At 40.9% G+C, this 18045-nt stretch overlaps 1 protein-coding gene across 2 annotated transcripts in view; it reads left to right on the plus strand.

Moving 5' to 3' along the window:
• The window catches only part of LOC309612807 (ninein-like protein), a 113396-nt gene that overhangs the window by 7474 nt on the left and 87877 nt on the right, over positions 1-18045 (plus strand). Inside the window, exon 2 of one of the 2 annotated variants that reach the window (XM_082359000.1) lies at positions 14103-14154. The exons of the other annotated variant lie outside the window; for it this stretch is intronic. The gene's annotated coding sequence lies outside the window, so the exon portion shown is untranslated. The remainder of the gene's footprint in view (positions 1-14102; positions 14155-18045) is intronic. 2 annotated transcript variants of the gene reach the window in all.

The following is an 18045-nucleotide window of genomic DNA, read 5'->3' on the forward strand; positions in this document are numbered from 1 at the left end:
CGCCATTTGACTTGGGAAACTTTGAATCAGCCCAGGATGGTAACATTTTCCTTTATTTTGTTTGGCATGGACTTAAAGCAACTGCAGTAGTAAAATACTGTGATTTCCCCGTGGCCTAGTTTCTCCACTACCATGTTTCATTTGCATTTTGGGTGATTACTTCTTGGTGATTCTGAATCTGCTTTGGGGACCACTGAGTTGTCGATGTTGACAGTGACCTTCACAGCAGGCTCATTCTTTAGAAGGAGAAACCCAGGGTATTCAGGCCACTGCTGGATTCTGTGGACTTTTAAATATGTGTAGAGAACAAACAAGATCAACAGTTTTGTGTGATGTGCCTTTAGGCTCCTAACTTCATGGCTGGAATTTAAGATAAGAAAGGTGGGATAACAGTGAGCAGGGGGCAGTTTGTTCACAGGGTTTTCTGAATTGATTTTGTGGGCCGTGTTACTTTATTCTCTTGTTTTCTTTATTATCAACACAACACAAGAAAGGTTCTGGCACAGAGAAAGTTTCCTAACAGATGAATAGAAATGGACTGGGGCACAGAATGTTTGGTTGAAGTACTGCTTTTTAATTTGGGGGACTATCCAAGTTAATGTTCTCTCCTTATAGTTAGGTTTCCTAATATAAAATTCTTGCATAACATTAGGACTTTCTAGTTTGCTTTAGAGCTAGAAGAGACATGTTCCTATCTATTCTGGATTTCAGATTCCTGCACTTATTCATGGGAAAACTTTTTTTTTTTTTTTTTTTTTACTATTCAAAACTGCTTTGTGGGTTTACATGTTATTAGTAGGCATGAGGTAGTATGTTAAGGTTGGTAGCTCTAACTGTGTCGTTAGACCTCAGGGTGTGTTCACTTACTAGCTCTGTGACTTTGGGCAAATTACGTAACCTCTCTGTGCCTCATTTTCCTTGCTTTTAATAGAAGGTTGATAATAGTGCCTCCCTCACAAAGCTAAATTCCTCAGTGTTTAGGAATGCGCCCATTACAGGATGAGTGCTTAAGAAATACTAGTTTTATATTGTCACAAGATTATTTAGCAAAAGCAAGCATCCTATGGAGGTGTCAAAGGTCGAGACATATCTCCAGTGGCTCTGACTGTCCACAGAAAGTAGACTCCAGGGCTTGCACAGCTGGGAGTGGGGCATTGGGAAAAAGTCCTAGAGCCCTTTTAATTTTTCTCTCTCAACCTTTAAGGTCACTTGACTGAAATAAAAGTAAATTGCAACAATTATCCCACAAAAAGAAACTACTCAGAATGGCGAACAAGATATACAAACATTTCAAAAAGTGATAAACATGAGTAACTTAAAGAGAAAGAATATATTCACCAAGACGTTATCATTACCCTACAGGTTCTGTCCTCATTACCTCCAGTGTGGATGAATGTATTGTGTGGAGTTGAAATGTGTGCTAGACTTCTGTTTTTTTCTGCTAATTTCTGTAGTGTTTTTTTTTTTTTTTCAATTTATTTTGGCTGCACTGGTCTTAGTTGCGCGGCACACAGGATCTTCGTTGCGGCATGTGGGATCTTTAGTTGCAACACATGGGATCTTTAGTTTCAGCATGTGGACTCAGTTGCGGTATGCATGGAGGATCTAGTTCCCTGACCAGGGATCTAACCCAGGCCCCCTGCGCTGGGAGCGTGGAGTGTTACCCACTGGGCCTCCAGGGAAGTCCCTGTAGTTTTTTAAAAGATGAGCTTTGTGTGTTCATGCAGTTTACAAGTCTATCCATTTTCACTGCTGTTGAAAACATTCACCTGGTGTGCTGAGCTATTTCCTCTGGTTAGGCTTCTTGTTTTTTTCTGAGCAGTTAGGGACTTTCAGATAGCATTCAATGAAAAATTTCAGGCTTCCTATTTTCCCTCTCTTTGGATATGAAAGCACCATCCTCGCTTCTTTCCTCCAGCCCCGCCACTGCTCCTTTATGTGGCCGGTGGGATGAGTGTGCCGTGGGGTCTCTGACCGGAGCATCCTCACCAGCTGCTCCCTGCGAGGGGTGTGGGAGGGTCAGCCCTTGACCCCAGCGGGCCAGGCAGGTGGAGTCAGCTCACGTGCACCCTTTGGTGGAAACCTCTTGCTTGTGTTGTTTTAATTTGGCTTCTTTAGTGATTAGCAAGATTGTGCCTATTAAATGTTTGCTTTTTTTTTTTTTTTGTTTGTTTGCTTATTTTTGATAAAAGCAAGATCATGCCCTTAGGACTCAGCCTGTGTTCTTGGGTATGTTGACAGCATTCTTGCGCTGACCTTCTGGTCTGTCCTCTGACTAATGCGTGAACAAGGAGCCTTCACCGTAACATCCATTCACCTCGAAGTTTGGATCTCAAACGCTTTGGAAAAGAAAAAAAAAATAGTGTTTATGTGGATTCTCTTCTGGAATTTCTAGCTTCGATAGAGAATCAAACGCTCCAGCTGGCTTGCTGATAAAGCTCTAGGTGGTTCTGTGACCACTAATAACATTTCTCTAATGATAAGGGTCACGGGGCTCACAGCCTTGGGTCTGAGTTGTCCATCCCATTGGGGAAAGTCTCTGCTCTGCCCGCCTTCCTGCTGGTTCCAGCGCGCCCTCGCCTCGCACTTCAAGCAGAGAAACGTAGGTTACTCGTTTGTCTCTCAGAATGCATCTGCACCCACATCTCTCCTCCACAGTGGCCTCCAGGGAGCAGGTGACCCGCCCACCTCCATTTACTGGGGCTGGTCCTGTTTCCAGGGTTTGAGACTGGGTGTGGGATGAGAGGGAATTGCAACTTCACATTCCACGCCTTTGCTGCTCCAACGGGAGTGAGGTTGAAACCCATTGGGAAGTTAATAACAGACCCTCAGAGGAAAACTGAAGTGATTTCGTTTGGTCAGGCTAGCTATACGTGCCTTAGCGTTTGTAAGCCTGCAGCAGGATAATTTATTGAAATTCAATATGTTTTAGGGACTTCCCTGGCGGTCCAGTGGTTAAGACTCCGCACTTCCGCTGCAGGGGGCGTGGGTTCGATCCCTGGTGGTCGGGGAATTAAGATCCTGCATGCCCTGCGGCCAAAACAAACAAACAAACAGAAAACCCACAATATGTGTTTTGTCTGTTTTTCCCATTCCAAGATGGTACCAGACCTTGGTGTTCCCTTGCCTCCAGGGGACTTATGTTACAGGGCTGAAGACAGAAGTTTCTGGAAAATGACCTCTCTCTCCCTTTAAAAAAAAATTGCTTACACAAAAATTGACTTATACGTGCATGCGTTTGTGTCGTTCCAAGAGTTTTAACACGTGCAGATTTGTGTAACTGTCACCACAATGAGAACACAACAGTTCCATCACCAAAAACACGTGCTGCCCTTGGGTAGTCCTAACCCTGCCCGTGTTTGCTGACCCCATAGTCTTGCCTTTTCCAGAATGTCACATAAATGAAATCTTACAGCACGTGGCCTTTCTAAGCTGGCTCTTTCTCTCAGCGTCGGTGTGGCTGCATGGTTGCTTGTCCTTTCACTGAGAGCAGCGTTCCAGGTGAGGGTTACCACAGCCGGTCCATCCATTCACCTGATGGAGCACGTTAGGATTGTCTCCACTTTTTGACAGTTACGAATGCAAGTATTGTAAACATTTGCATTTGTAAACATTTCATTTTCCTAGGGTAAATACTGAGGTATGGGATTGCTGGGTCCCATGGTAAACCTTTGTTTAATTTCATAAGAAACTGCTTTCCCAGAGTGGCTACACATTTTGCGTTTTCAGCACCAATGTGTGAGTTTCATTTGCTGTCCTTGCCAGCTCTGGGTATTGGAATTTCTTAAACATTTTAATTTTAGCTATTCTAATAGGTGTGTGTGGTGGTATCTCATGGCAATTTAATTTGAATTTCCCTATTGGTGAAAGATGTTGAGCATCTTTTCTTTTCTGTTTTTTTAAAAAATTTTTTCGCTGCGCCTTGCGGCATGTGGGATCTTAGTTCCCCGACCAGGGATCGAACCCCGTGTCCCCTGCAGTGGAAGCAAGGAGTCTTAACTATTGGACTGCCAGGGAAGTCCCTTGAGCATCTTTTCATGTGCTTATCTGCCATCCATGTTATCTCCTTTGGAAGTGTGTCCATTCCAGTGCCTTGGAAGTTTTTTTTAAGGGTTATATTCTAAATTTTCAGTTTTAATAGGTTTTTTTTTTTTTCTCTGGCTGTGCCGTGCGGCTTGCGGGATCTTAGTTACCCACCAGGGATCGAACTTAGCAGTGAAAGCGCCAAGTTCTAACCACTGGACTGCCAGGGAATTCCCCTTAATAGGTCTTTCTATATTATTTATGCTAGTCCTTTGTTGAATATGTAATTTGCAGAGATTTTCTCCCAGTCTGTGGCTTGTCTTTTCATTATCTGAGCAGTACCTTTAACATCAAAAAGTTTTAATTTTGCTGAAATCCAATTTATCGGTGTCTTAAATGGATTTTACTTTTTGTATCCTTTTTAAGAACTCATCTAACTCCAAGTGATAAAGATTTCCTCCCATGTTTTCTTCTGAAAGTTTTGTACTATTATGCTTTATGTATAGATTAATGATAAACTTTGAGTTAATTTTTGTATAAGGTGTGAGGTTTTCGTTGTTTCTTTTTCTTGCATATGGATATTCCATTGTTCCAACAGCGTTTGCTGCAAACACTATTCTTACTCTATCAAATCGGTTTTGCAACTTTATCAGAGATCAAATGGCCGTATTTGTGAGTCTATTTCTGGATTCAGTTCCACTGATTTAGGTATGTACACAGTTGTTCCTCTGTATCCGTGCAGTTTGATCCACAGTTGGTTGAATTCCCGGATGCAGAACCCTGGGATGTGGAGGGCCATGGAGGGTCGACTGGACTCTGCCATTTTATATGAGGGACTTGAGCATCTGCAGATTTTGGTGTCTGCTAGGGTGTCCTGGATCCAATCCCCTGCGGATATACCAGGAGAGGACTGTTTGTGCTCATCCCTTCATGAACACCACACTGTCTTGATTATTGTAGACTTAAAATAAGTCATAAAATTAGGTAATATGAATCCTCCAACTTTATTCCTTTTTTTTTTTTTTTTTTTCTGACCGAGCTGTGTGGGTTGTAGGATCTTATCCAACCAGGGATTGAACCCCGGGCCCTCAGTACAGAGCCCTAACCACTGTACTGCCAGGGAGTTCCCGTTATTCCTTTTTTTCAAAATACTTTGTCTATTCTAGTTCCTTTGCCCTTCCATATGCATTTTAGAATCAACCTGTCCAAATAAAAAACTCTGCTGGGATTTCTTTCGGAATTATGTTAAATCTACAGGTCAGTTTGGGGAGCGTTGACATCTTAACTATATTGAGTCTTCTAATGCATGAAAATGGTATGTCTCTTCATTTATTTAGATCTTCTTTGATTTCTTTCATTAGTGTTTTGTAGTTTTCAGCATACAGATCTGCATTATAGAATTATACTTAAATGTTCACTTTTTTTTTGCAGAGGTGTTGTAAATAGTATTGTTTTGTAAATTTCAGTTTCAGCTCCACTGAAATATGATTGATTTTGTATTTTGACTTGTATTCTATGATTTTGCTAAACTTATTAGCTTTAGGAGTTTTTTTGTAGATTCCTTGGGGTTTTTTACATAGACAATCATGTAATCTGTGAATAGGGAGTTTTGTTTCTTCATTTCCAATCTGAATGGCTTTTGTTTCCTTTTCCTTCATTGTACTATGTCTTCCAGTATGATGCAGAATAAGAAGGGTGAGACTGGACGTCCTTGCTTTTCCCAGTCTTACAGAGAAAACATTCAGTGTTTCACTGTTAAGTATGATGGGTTAAGCTATGGGATTTTTAGTAGATGCTCTTCATCAGCTTAAGGAAATTCCCTTTTATTCATAGTTTGCTGAGAGTTTTTGGCATGAGTGGATATTGAATTTTTGAAATGCTTTTTCTGCATCCACTGATGTGATTGTGTAGGTTTTTCTTTTTAGTCTGTTGTTGCAATGATCAATCACTGACTGTTTTTGGGAGGGGAAGGAGGTGGGGAGGTACCAAATTACTTTATTCGAAGGAATGGTACAAATGAAAGAACTTAAGTAGATGTTTTGGTACTACCATTGATTGATTTTTGAATATGAAATCAGCCTTGCATTTCTGGTATAAACCCACTTCATAAGTGTATTATTATTCTTATATATTCCTGGATTTGATTTGCTAATATTTTGTTGAGGAATTCTGCATCTATATTCATGAGAGATATTGACCTAAGTTTTTTTCTCTTGTATTGTCATTGCCTGCTTTTGGTATCGAGATAATGCTGGCCTCGTAAAATGAGGTGGGAAGGTTGTCTCTTTTATTTTCTGGAAGATATTGTATAGAACTGGTGTTATTTCCAACTTAAATGTTTGGTAGGATTTGCTAGTAAAGCCATCTGCACTTGGCAATTTCTTTTTTGGAAGTTTTTAAACCACAAATTAAATTTCTTTAATAGATTTAGAACTATCATTTAGATTATCTACATATTTGATCTTGGGGAAGTTCTGATACTTTGTGATTTTCAAGGAATTGGTCCATTTCATCTAAGTTGTTGAAGTTATGTGTGTAGAGGTATTTGTAGCATTCCTTATTATCTTTTTAAAGTCTGCAGAATCTGTAAAGATATTCTTTTATTTCTAATGATGACAGTTTGTGTCTTCTCTCTTTTTTCTCTGTTAGTCTTGCTAGAGGTTTATCAATCATCTCTAGCAAAAATCAGCTTTGAGTTTTATTTATTTTTCTCTATTACTTTTCTGTTTTCAATTTCATCGATTTTTCCTTCTTATTTTTTGCACTCTTCTGCTTGCTTACATTCATTTTGCTCTTTTTTTCTAGTTTCTTAAGGTGGAAGCTGAGATTACTGATTCAAGACTCTTCGTCATTTCTAATATAAGTATATAGTGATAGAAATTTCCCTCTGAGAACTACTTTAGCTGCACCCTATAGATTTTTATATGCTGCACTTTCATTTTCATTCAGTTTAATATATTTTAAAACTTCCCATGAGATATTCTCCCTGACCAATAGATTATTAAGAGTATGTTGTTTAATTTCCAAGTGTTGGGAGATTTTCCTCCTTCTGTTACTTACCTCTAGTTTAATTCCATTGTGGTTAGATAGGATGCTTTGTGTGATTTCAGTTTTTTTTAAAATTTGTTGATGTATGTTTTATGACCCAGGATGTGGTCTATCTTGGTGAATGTTCCATGTGAGCTTGAGAAGAAGATGCATTCTGCTATTATAGTCTATGAATACTGATAAATCTTTTTTTTTAATTGAAGTATAGTTGATTTATAATATTATGTTAGTTTCAGGTGTAGAGCAAAGTAGTTCAGTTATACATATATATGTATATATCTATATCCTTTTTTTTGATTCTTTTTCATTATAATTTATTACAAGATATTGAATATACTTCCCTGTGCTATACAATAAAATCCTTGTGTTTTGGGGGTTTTTTTGGCCGCACTGTGAGGCTTGTGGGATCTTAGTTCCCTGACCAGGGATTGAACCCGGACCATGGTGGAAGCGCCAAACCCTAACCACAGGACTGCCACTTTTCTTTTCTTTTTTTGAATATTGATGAATTCTGATGAAGTATTCTACAAAGGTCCATTAGGTCCACATAATTGATGATGCTCTTCAGTTCAACTTCATCCCTAATGATCCTGTGCCTGCTGGATATGTCAGTTATGGATAGAAGTGTGTTGAAGTGTTGAACCGTAATAGTGGATGTGTCTATTTCTCCTTGTAGTTCTATCATGTCTTGCCTCTTGTATGTTGTACTCTGTGGTTAGTCCATATGTTCAAGGATTGTTATGTCTTCTTGGAGAATTGTCTCCTTTATCATTATGTAATGTCCCTCTTTATCCCTGATAATTTTCCTTGTTCTGAGTCTGCTTTGTCTGAGATCCACATAGCTACTCCAGCTTTCTTTTGATTAGTGTTAGCATGGTAAATCTTTCTCTATCCCTTTACTTTTTTTTTTTTTAATAAATTTATTTTTTTTAATTTATTTTTGGCTGTGCTGGGTCTTCGTTGCTGCTCACGGGCTTTCTGTAGTTGCGGAGAGCGGGGGCCACTCTTTGTTGCAGTGTGCGGGCTTCTCATTATGGTGGCTTCTCTTGTTGTGGAGCATGGGCTCTAGGTGCTTGGGCTTCAGTAGTTGTGGCACACGGGCTCAGTAGTTGTGGTGCATGGGCTTAGTTGCACCGCAGCATGTGGGATCTTCCCGGACCAGGGATCAAACCCATGTCCCCTGCATTGGCAGGTGGATTCTTGACCACTTCGCCACCAGGGAAGTCCCTATCCCTTTACTTTTAATCTATGTGTGTCTTCATATTTAAAATGGGTTTCTTGTAGACTGCATATAGTTGAGTCTTGTTTTTTTATCCACTCTAACAGGCTCTGTCTTCTTTTTAAAATTTATTTATTTATTAATTTATTTATTTTTGGCTGTGTTGGGTATTCGTTGCTGTGTGCAGGCTTTCTCTAGTTGTGGCGAACAGGGGCTACTCTTTGTTGCAGTGCACGGGGTTCTCATTGTGGTGGCTTCTCTTGTTGCGGAGCATGGGCTCTAGGAGCATGGGCTTCAGTAGCTGTGGCGTGTGGGCTCAGTAGTTGTGACTCGCGGGCTCTAGAGCGCAGGCTCAGTAGTTGTGGTACACGGGCTTACTTGCTCCGTGGCATGTGGGATCTTCCCAGGCCAAGGCTCCAACCCGTGTCTCCTGCATTGGCAGACAGATTCTTAACCACTGCGCCACCAGGGAAGCCCCCAGGCTCTGTCTTTTGATTGGTGTATTCAGACCATTCACACTGAAAGTGATTATTGATATAGTTGGATTAATATCTACTATATTTGTAACTGTTTTCCATTCATTGCACTATTCTTTGTTTCCTTTTTAAAATATATTCCCTTTTTTCCTGTCTTCTCTGGCTTTAATTGAGCATTTTATATGATTTCATTTTCTCTCTTCTCTTAGCATATCAATTCTTCTTTTGATAAAGAATTTTAATGGTTGCCCTGGAGTTTGTAATATACATTTGCAACTAATCTATGTCCGCTTTTTTTTTTTTAATATTTACTTATTTATTTGGCTGCATTGGGTCTTGGTTGGGGCATGCGGGATCTTCATTGCCGAGTGCGGGCTCTTCTTTGTGGCACATGGTTGCAGCATGCAGGATCTTTAGTTGCAGCCTGTGGGATCTTTAGTTGCGACATTTGAATTCTTAGTTGCAGCATGTGGGATCTAGTTCCCTGACCAGAGATCGAACCTGGACCCCCCGCATTGGGAGTGCAGAGTCTTAGCCACTGGACTACCAGGAAAGTCCCTATGTACCCTTTCAAATAACTCTGTACCACTTTACAGATAGTGCAGGTACCTCATAACAGAGTATTCCCGAGTCCTCCTTCCCGCTCCTTATAACATTGCAGTCATTCATTTCACGTATCCATAAGCTATGATCACCCAGCACATTGTTGCTATTTTTATTTTGAACAGTTATCTATTAAGTCAATAAGAAAATGAGCGAATTCCCTGGCAGTCTGGTGGTTAGGACTCCGTGCTTTCATTGCCGAGGGTGCAGGTTCAATCCCTGGTTGGGGAGCTAAGATCCCACAAGCCATGCAGTGTGGCCAAAACAAAAAAAGAAAAAGAAAAGTGAAACACTTTATTTTACCTTCATTTATTCTTTCTCTTATGCTTTCCCTTTTTAAATGTTGATCTGAGTTTCTGACCTATATATATTTTCCTTTTCTCGGAAGAACTTTTAACGGTTTTTGCAAGGCAGGTCTCCTGGCAATGCATTCCTTCAGTTTTTGTTTGTCTGAGAAAGTCTTTATTTCTTCTTCACTTTTGAAGGATAATTTCTCTGGATATACAACTATAGGTTGGTGGTTTATTCATTCAGTGCTTCAGATGTGTTACTCCATTCTCTTGCTTATGGCTTCTGAGAAGTCGGATGTAATTCTTTACTTTGCTCCTCTACAGGTGAGATGTTTTTTTCCCTCTGGCTTCTTTGAGGATTTGTCTTTGGTTTTCTGCAGTTTGAATATGATATGCCTAGGTGTAGTTTTTTGGATATTTATCCTTGTTGGTGTTCTCCAAGCTTCCTGGATGTGTACTTTGGGATCTATCATTAATTTTGGAAAATTCTCAGCCATTATTATTCAAATGTTTCTTCTGCTCATTTCTGTGTTTCTTCTCCTTCTCATTGTTTAAAAAAAATTTATTTTTATTTTTAAATAAATTTATTTATTTATTTTTGGCTGCATTGGGTCTTTGTTGCTGCACATGGGATTTCTCTAGTTGCGGTGAGCGGGGGCTACTCTTTCATTGTGGTGTGCAGGCTTCTCATTGCGGTGGCTTCTCTTGTTGCAGAGCATGGGCTCTAGGCACGGGGGCTTCAGTAGTTGTGGCATGTGGGCTCGGTAGTTGTGGCACACAGGCTTAGTTGCTCCGCGACATGTGGGTTCTTCCCAGACCAGGGCTTGAACCTGTGTCCCCTGCATTGGCAGGCAGATTCTTAACCATTTTGCCACCAGGGAAGCCCCTATTTTTATTCTTATTTTTTATTTCTTGGCTGTGCTGCACAGCATGTAGGATCTTACTTCCCCGACCAGGGATCGAACCCATGCCCCCTGCAGTGGAAGTGTGGAGTCTTAACCACTGGACCGCCAGGGAAGTCCCTTCTCATATTTTAATTATGCATATGTTACACCTTTTGTAATTGTCTCACAGTTCTTGCATATTCTGTTCCTTTATTCCCCCCCTCCATTATTTTTTCTCTTTGTTTTTCAGTTTGAGAAGTTTCTAATGACGTAAATTAAAGCTCACTGATTTTTCCTCAGCCATGTCCAGTCTACTGATGAGCCTATCAAAGGCATTCTTCATTTCTGTTAGTGTCTTTTTGATTTCTAGCATTTCCTTTTGATTCTTTCTTAGAATTTCCATCTCTCTGCTTATATTATCCATCTGTTTTTGTAGGTTGTCCACTTTTTTTCCATTACAGGTCCTAGCATAGTAATCATAGTTAAACTCCCAATCTGATAATTGCAAAATCTTTGCCATATCTGGGTCAGGTTCTCATGCCTGCTTTATCTCCTCAAATTCTGCTTTTTCTTGCCTTTAGCTCACCTTGTAACTATTTTTTGAAAACTGGACTTGACATATCGGGTAATAGGAACTGAAATAAGTAGATGTGTACTGTGAGGTTTTATGTTTTTCTGGCTAGGAATCCTAACTCCTACTGTGTTTGATGTTTGCTGAAGTGGTAGAGGCTTCAGATTCTTCAGGTTCCTTTGTTGTCTCCCTACTGTCTATAGGTTTCCCCAGAAACTCTATCTGAAATGGAATCTGTGTCTTGCAGCTCTCTTGGTGTAATGAACTGCTTTTCTACTGGAGCCCTGTGCATGTGGTGGTGAGGTGCTAGGCGAGGAAAGCATTCCATAATCCTGTGAGTCAGACTGTTTTTGTGGGCCTGAGGTCCTGGACTGTGCCCTTCAGAAGTTTCTTAGTTTTTCCTTTGTTGTTGTTGTTGTTGTTGTTTTTCCTCCCTGTTGTAAGACAGGAAGGCCAGAAGACGCTCCAGTTGTCAAGTTGCCCTTCCCCACAGGTCTGATAAGGCTCTGATAAAGTAGTTTTCTTTTGAGGCAAGGCATTTGCTATGGGTGGTTTTTCAAAATGATTACTTTTCTCTGGGTGCATTTCAAAACTGTAAGTTTTCCTCTCCTCCCTGTCCAAATCATGAGAGATTTTTTTTTTCTCCAGTCTTTACCATGAAGACCTGGTGGGGATCCTGGAAGTAAAACTCATGAATGTGTGTCATCTCTTCTCCCTCCCCCCAGCCCAGGAGTTTTAAACTCCATCTCTCCATCTCCAGCCTTCAGCAGTTGTCACCTACTGTTTATGTGTTTCTATCAGTTACTGGCTCCAGAGAATTTTGCCCCAAGAAAGCTGTGGAACTGAAAAAGAAGTTTGTTCTGTCCATTTTTGCTTCATTTATTTTGTTGGTCTATTTTGGGGTGTATCTACATTTAGGATTATTATGTCTTCTTGGTGAGTGGACATTTTGAAGTCATTTAATGCCCCTCTATATCTCTGGTAATTTCCTTGCTCCAAAGTCTACTTCTGGTGTTAATATAGCCACTTCACATAAAGGAATATTGTTTGTATGGCTTATTTTACCCATCCTTCTACTAAAAAATGAAGTAGATTTCTTGTAGGGAGCATGTATTTGGGTCTCATAGTCCCTCTCTTTTAGTCAGTGTGTTTAGACCATTTACATTTAATGTAACCATTAATATGTTTGGAAATAGGTCTATCATTTTATTATTTGTTTTCTGTTTGTCCCTGTTGTGTGTTTGTATGCTTTTTGAGATACAGTTGACATATAACTGTCCTCTATATATATATATATTTTTTTTAAACAGGATCTTTTTCTTTTTTAAATTATTTATTTATGGCTGTGTTGGGTCTTCATTTCTGTGCGAGGGCTTTCTCCAGTTGTGGCAGGTGGGGGCCACTCTTCATCGCAGTGCACGGGCCTCTCACTATTGTGGCCTCTCTTGTTGCGGAGCACAGGCTCCAGATGTGCAGGCTCAGTAGTTGTGGCTCACGGGCCCAGTTGCTCCACGGCATGTGGGATCTTCCCAGACCAGGGCTCGAACCCGTGTCCCCTGCATCGGCAGTCAGATTCTCAACCACTGTACCACCAGGGAAGCCCTGTCCTCTATATTTTTATTTCTCTCTTTTCCTTTCCTGGATTACTTGAATGTTTCTTAGTATTCCTTTTTTTTTTTTTAATTTCATTGTTTTCTTCCAGTTTTATTGAGATATAATTGATATACAAAACTGTGTAACTTTAAGATGTACAGAATGATTTGACTTACATACATCATGAAATAGTTACCACAATAAGTTTAGTGAACACCTATCATTTCATATAGATACAAAATAAAAGAAAATGAAAAAATAATATTTTTTCCTTGTGATAAGAACTGTTAGGATTTACTCTCTTAACAATTTCCATATATAACATACAGCAGTGGGGCTACCCTGGTGGTGCAGTGGTTAAGAATCCGCCTGCCAATGCAAGGGACATGGGTTCGAGCCCTGGTTCAGGAAGATCCCACATGCCACGGAGCAACTGAGCCTGTGCTCTAGAGCCCGCGAGCCACAACTACTGAAGCCCACATGCTGCAACTACTGAAGCCTGTGCGCCTAGAACCCGTGCTCCACAACAAGAGAAGCTCGTGCACCGCATCAGAGTAGCCCCCGCTTGCCACAACTAGAGAAAGCCTGCGTGCAGCAAATGACCCAACGCAGCCAAAAATAAATAAAATAAAAAATTATTTTAAAAAACCCAAAAAAACCATACAGCAGTGTTTGTTAATTGTGTTTATCATGTTGTACATTACATCCCTAGTAATTATTTATCTTATAACTGGAAGTTTGCACCTTTTGACTACATTCATCTAATTCCCCCTCCCCATACCCCTCCAATAACCACAAATCTGATATCTTTTTCTATGAGCTTGTTTGTTTTTGAAGTATAATTGACCTACAACACTATGTTAGTTCCTGGTGCACAACATAGTGATTTGATATTTCTGTACATTTCAAAATGATCACCATAAGTCTAGTTACCATCTGTCACCATAAAAGATATTACATTATTATTGACTATATTCCCCTACATTATTATTGACTATATTATTGACTATATTCTTAGTGTCCCATTTTAATCACTCTTGAAGTTTTTAACCATGTATCTTTGTATAGCTATTTTAGTGGTTGCTCTAGAGATTACAGTACTCATATTTAGCTTTTCTCTGTCTACTTGAAAATAAGATTGTGCCACTTCAAGGGGAACATAGAAACCACACCACCACTTTGTGTTACATCTTCATGCATCAGAAACTGCTTCAGTGTTAGAAGTTTTGCTTTTTGCTGTCATACATACATATATCACATGTACATACAAAATAGTCTCATATTTACATAGTTATTTGCCATTTCTATTGCTCCTCCATTATTCCTGAAATTTCACTTTTCCCTCTGGTATTATTTCCTTCCCATCTGAAGAATTTTCTTTAACGTTTCTTTCAGAGCAGGTCTGCTGGAGAACTCTCCTCTCACCTTATTGCGGATGGTGCAGAAGGTAAGGATTCAGCTTAGTGCTGCTGATCGGTGAGTCTCCAGGGTGCTCAGTCACTGCTAAATTGTCTTGTGTAAACATCATGGTTAGTGTACTGGAATTGCCTGGTGTCAGCCGCACAACATAAGCACCACGCAGCAGACAGCTGCTCTGTCCTGCACCAACCAGGCAGAGGTAGCTGAGCCTGGATGAGTGCCGTCTGATATCCCCCTTTGCTCCTCCTGACTCAGTGACCCCCTGTCTTCTTGGAATTTGTGCCCCCCTTCTCCTATGACAGAGCAAAGCCCAGCCATCAGCCATATGCTTCCATGGTCGCCTGGTGACATGGGAGCACGGCCTGCCAGCTTTTCCAAAACCGTCAGATATTCCTCTTTGAGAGTATGTAATTAAATAGGTTTTTTTCCACCCTCATTAAAGGAATTTCAGGCTTCAGAAGAAGGCAGGGGAATACTCAGGGGTTCAGGGACCTCCTGAAATCATTTGAGGCCAACCTGGCTGGTTGTGAAGCATATGTATGCAGACCAAGGGAGGGAACCTTCAGGCGTGCAGAAAGGCCACCTTACAGGGAGGCCTTCCCAGTCCCCCCATTTAAAACTGTGAGCCAACTCCCCCACCCCCTCCTGCTTTGTTTCTCTTGTACCACTTAGCACCATCTAAGATAGGATTTGCTTATTTGCCGGCTTGAGAGCGTTTGTCTGTTTTGTTAGTTGCAGTGTCCCAAGTGCCTAGAATGGCACACGCTCAGTAAATATTTCTTCTTTTTCTTTTCTGGCCTCTCCGTGCAGCTTGTGGGATCCTGGTTCCCTGATCAGGGGTTGAACCCGAGCCCTGAGCAGTGAAAGCACGGAGTCCTAACCCCTGGACTGCCAGGGAATTCCCTCAGTAAATATTTCTTGAATGAAAGAATACAGTTTTGCAACTTGCTTTTCTTTCTTCCTTTTTAAAAATAAGCTGTCCCTGGCATCCTCCCATGGTGTACGTAGCCCTAACGGTACCTCCTCTTTAATGTTCTCCTTGCTGTCCTAGCCTGGTCCCACAGATGCAGAGCAACTTGTATTACCTGCGAGTGGTTTGAGGGAGAGGATGTGCCCTGGGGCCCTTGATCCTTAGGATGGAGGAGCATGAGCCCGCAATGTGGCCTCATCCGTGTGATGGAGGCTCTCTGGTGTGCAGATGCTCCAGACACAGGGCTGTCTTTTCAGGCCATATGTCGTTACATGATAGTCACTTATGTTGAACCTAAGACACTGGAGAACATCACAAGGCATTGGCGGTGAAACGACCTCCTGGGAAAAGCAGGAGACTCCAGCTTGTGCCTCGACTCTGCTGCTTGCTGTTAGGAAATGAACAAATGCCTTCCAGGTGTCCGCTGCCGTGTGATGAAATGGGGATACAGGCCAGGTCCATTTTTTGCTGCGTGGTGTTTGCAGCACTCAAAAACCACCCGCCTGGATAGCCCCTACCTCTGACTGACCGCTTGTGATTGGCCCTCAACACATTTCTGAAGGGAAGCAGGGCTTCTTATCAAAACCACCTGGGTTCTGGGGAGTAGAGAATTTAAAAGTCTAAGAGGAAAGAATAAGGTGACTAACTGTGCCTTGGGGAAAATGGAATGGTTTTGAATGAATCTTCGTGTTTGGAAAAGGATGTTAAGAAGGAAGAAGGCATCAGTGCAAATTACCTTGGTCAGCTTCTTTACAAAGACTTAAACAAAGATTTCAGACCACTGAAAGATCCTTGTATGTTCTGAGGAGACAAAAAATTATTATGAAATGAATGCTTAACCACTGCTCATTATACTCAGCATATTTATTTTATGTATGTATGTATGTATGTATTTTGGCTACATTGGGTCTTTGTTGCGGTGTGTGGGCCTCTCATTGTGGTGGCTTCTCTTGTTGCGGAGCACAGGCTCTAGGCGCGAGGGCTTCAGTAGTTGTGGCACATGGGCTCAGTAGTTGTGGCTCGCGGGCTCTAGAGTGCAGGCTCAGTAGTTGTGGCGCACAGGCTTAGGTGCTCCGCGGCATGTGGAATCTTCCCGGACCAGGGCTCGAACCCGTGTCCCCTGCATTGGCAGGCGGATTCTTAACCACTGCGCCACCAGGGAAGTCCCAGCATATTTATTTTTAGGCAATGTAGTCGATGGTGTTGTGTAGATCATCTGTATCGTTATTGATTTTTTTTGGGGGGGTGGGGAATCTAGTTCTATCACCTGCTGAGAAACTGGTGTTAAAATTTCCAACTATAATTGCAGAATTGTCTATTTCTATCTTTGGTTCTTTCAGTTTTTGCTTTGTTTATTTTGAGACTCTGTTGTTAAGCATGTGGATATTTATGACATGCCTTCCTGCTGAATTATCACTATGAAAAGTCTATCTTTGATAATATCCTGTCTCTAGAAGTCTATTAATATGGCCTCTTCAGCATTCTAATGTTTAAAGTATGCATGGTATGGGTTCTAACCAGTTACTTTTTAAAAATTGCAGCTTTACTTTAAAAAAATGACAGGCTTTAATGAGATATAATTCACATACCATCAATTCACCCATTTAATATGTATAATCCAGTGGTTTTTAGTATATTCACAGGGTTGTGCAACCATGACCACAACAAATTTTAGAACAGTTTCATCATTTCAAAAGAATTCCACATTAGCAGTCACTCCCCATTTCTTTCTGACACCCCGCCCCCATTAGCCCAGGGCAACCACTAATTTATTTTCTGTCTCTATAGATTTGCCTATTCTGAACATTTCATATACATGAAGTCATACTCTATGTGGTCTTTTATGACTGGCTTCTTTCATTAGGCATAATGTTCTCAAGGGTCATAAATGTTGTAGCATAATCAGTATTTTATCCAACGATTTTTTCTGTTTTCTTAAAAAAATTTTAATAGACATTATTTTTTTAGAGCACTCTTAGGTTCACAGCAAAATTGAATAGACAGTACAGAGAGTTCCCATATACTTCTCCCACCCCATAGCCTCCTCCACCATCAACATCCCTCACCACTGTGGTTACAGTTGATGAACCTACATTGACATCATTATCACCCAGAGTCCATAGTTTACATTATGGTTCACTCTCTGTGTTTTACATCCTGAGGGATTTTTAAACGCATAATAACGTTTCCACCTTTACAGTATCATACAGAGAAGTTTCATTGCCCTAAATTCCCTGTGCTCTGTCTGTTCAGCCATGCCCCGTCCCCACCCCTGGCAACCACTGATCTTTTTACTGTCTCCACAGTTTTACTTTCTCCAGAATGTCATATGCTTGGAATTAAATAGCATGCGGCCTTTTTATTTTTTAATTTTTATTTATTTATTTTTAAAATAAATTTATTTTATTTATTTATTTTTGGCTGCATTGGGTCTTCGTTGCAGTGCGCAGACTTCTCATTGCAGTGGCTTCTTTTGTTGCGGAGCACGGGCTCTAGGCACGTGGACTTCAGTGGTTGTAGCACGCGGGCTTAGTAGTTGTGGCTTGCGGGCTCTAGAGTGCAGGCTCAGTAGTTGTGGCGCACGAGCTTAGTTGCTCCATGGCATGTGGGATCTTCCCAGACCAAAGCTCGAACCCGTGTCCCCTGCATTGGCAGGCGGATTCTTAACCACTGTGCCACCAGGGAAACCCCAGCATGCGGCCTTTTTAGATTGTCTTCTTTCACTTAGTAATGTGCATTTAAGGTTCCTCCATGTCTTTTCATGGTTTGATAGTTCATTTTTTAAAAGTGGTGAATAGGGACTTCCCCAGTTGAAGACTCAACACAGCCAAAAATTAATTAATTAATTAATTAATTAAAAGTGGTGAATAATATTCCATTGTATGGATGTACCACAGTTTATCTACTTACCTATTGAAGGACATTTTGGTTATTAACAAGTTTTGGCAA

The sequence above is a fragment of the Balaenoptera borealis genome, assembly GCF_965194805.1.
Source record: "Balaenoptera borealis genome assembly, chromosome: 16".
Classification (NCBI taxonomy): Eukaryota; Metazoa; Chordata; class Mammalia; order Artiodactyla; family Balaenopteridae; genus Balaenoptera; species Balaenoptera borealis.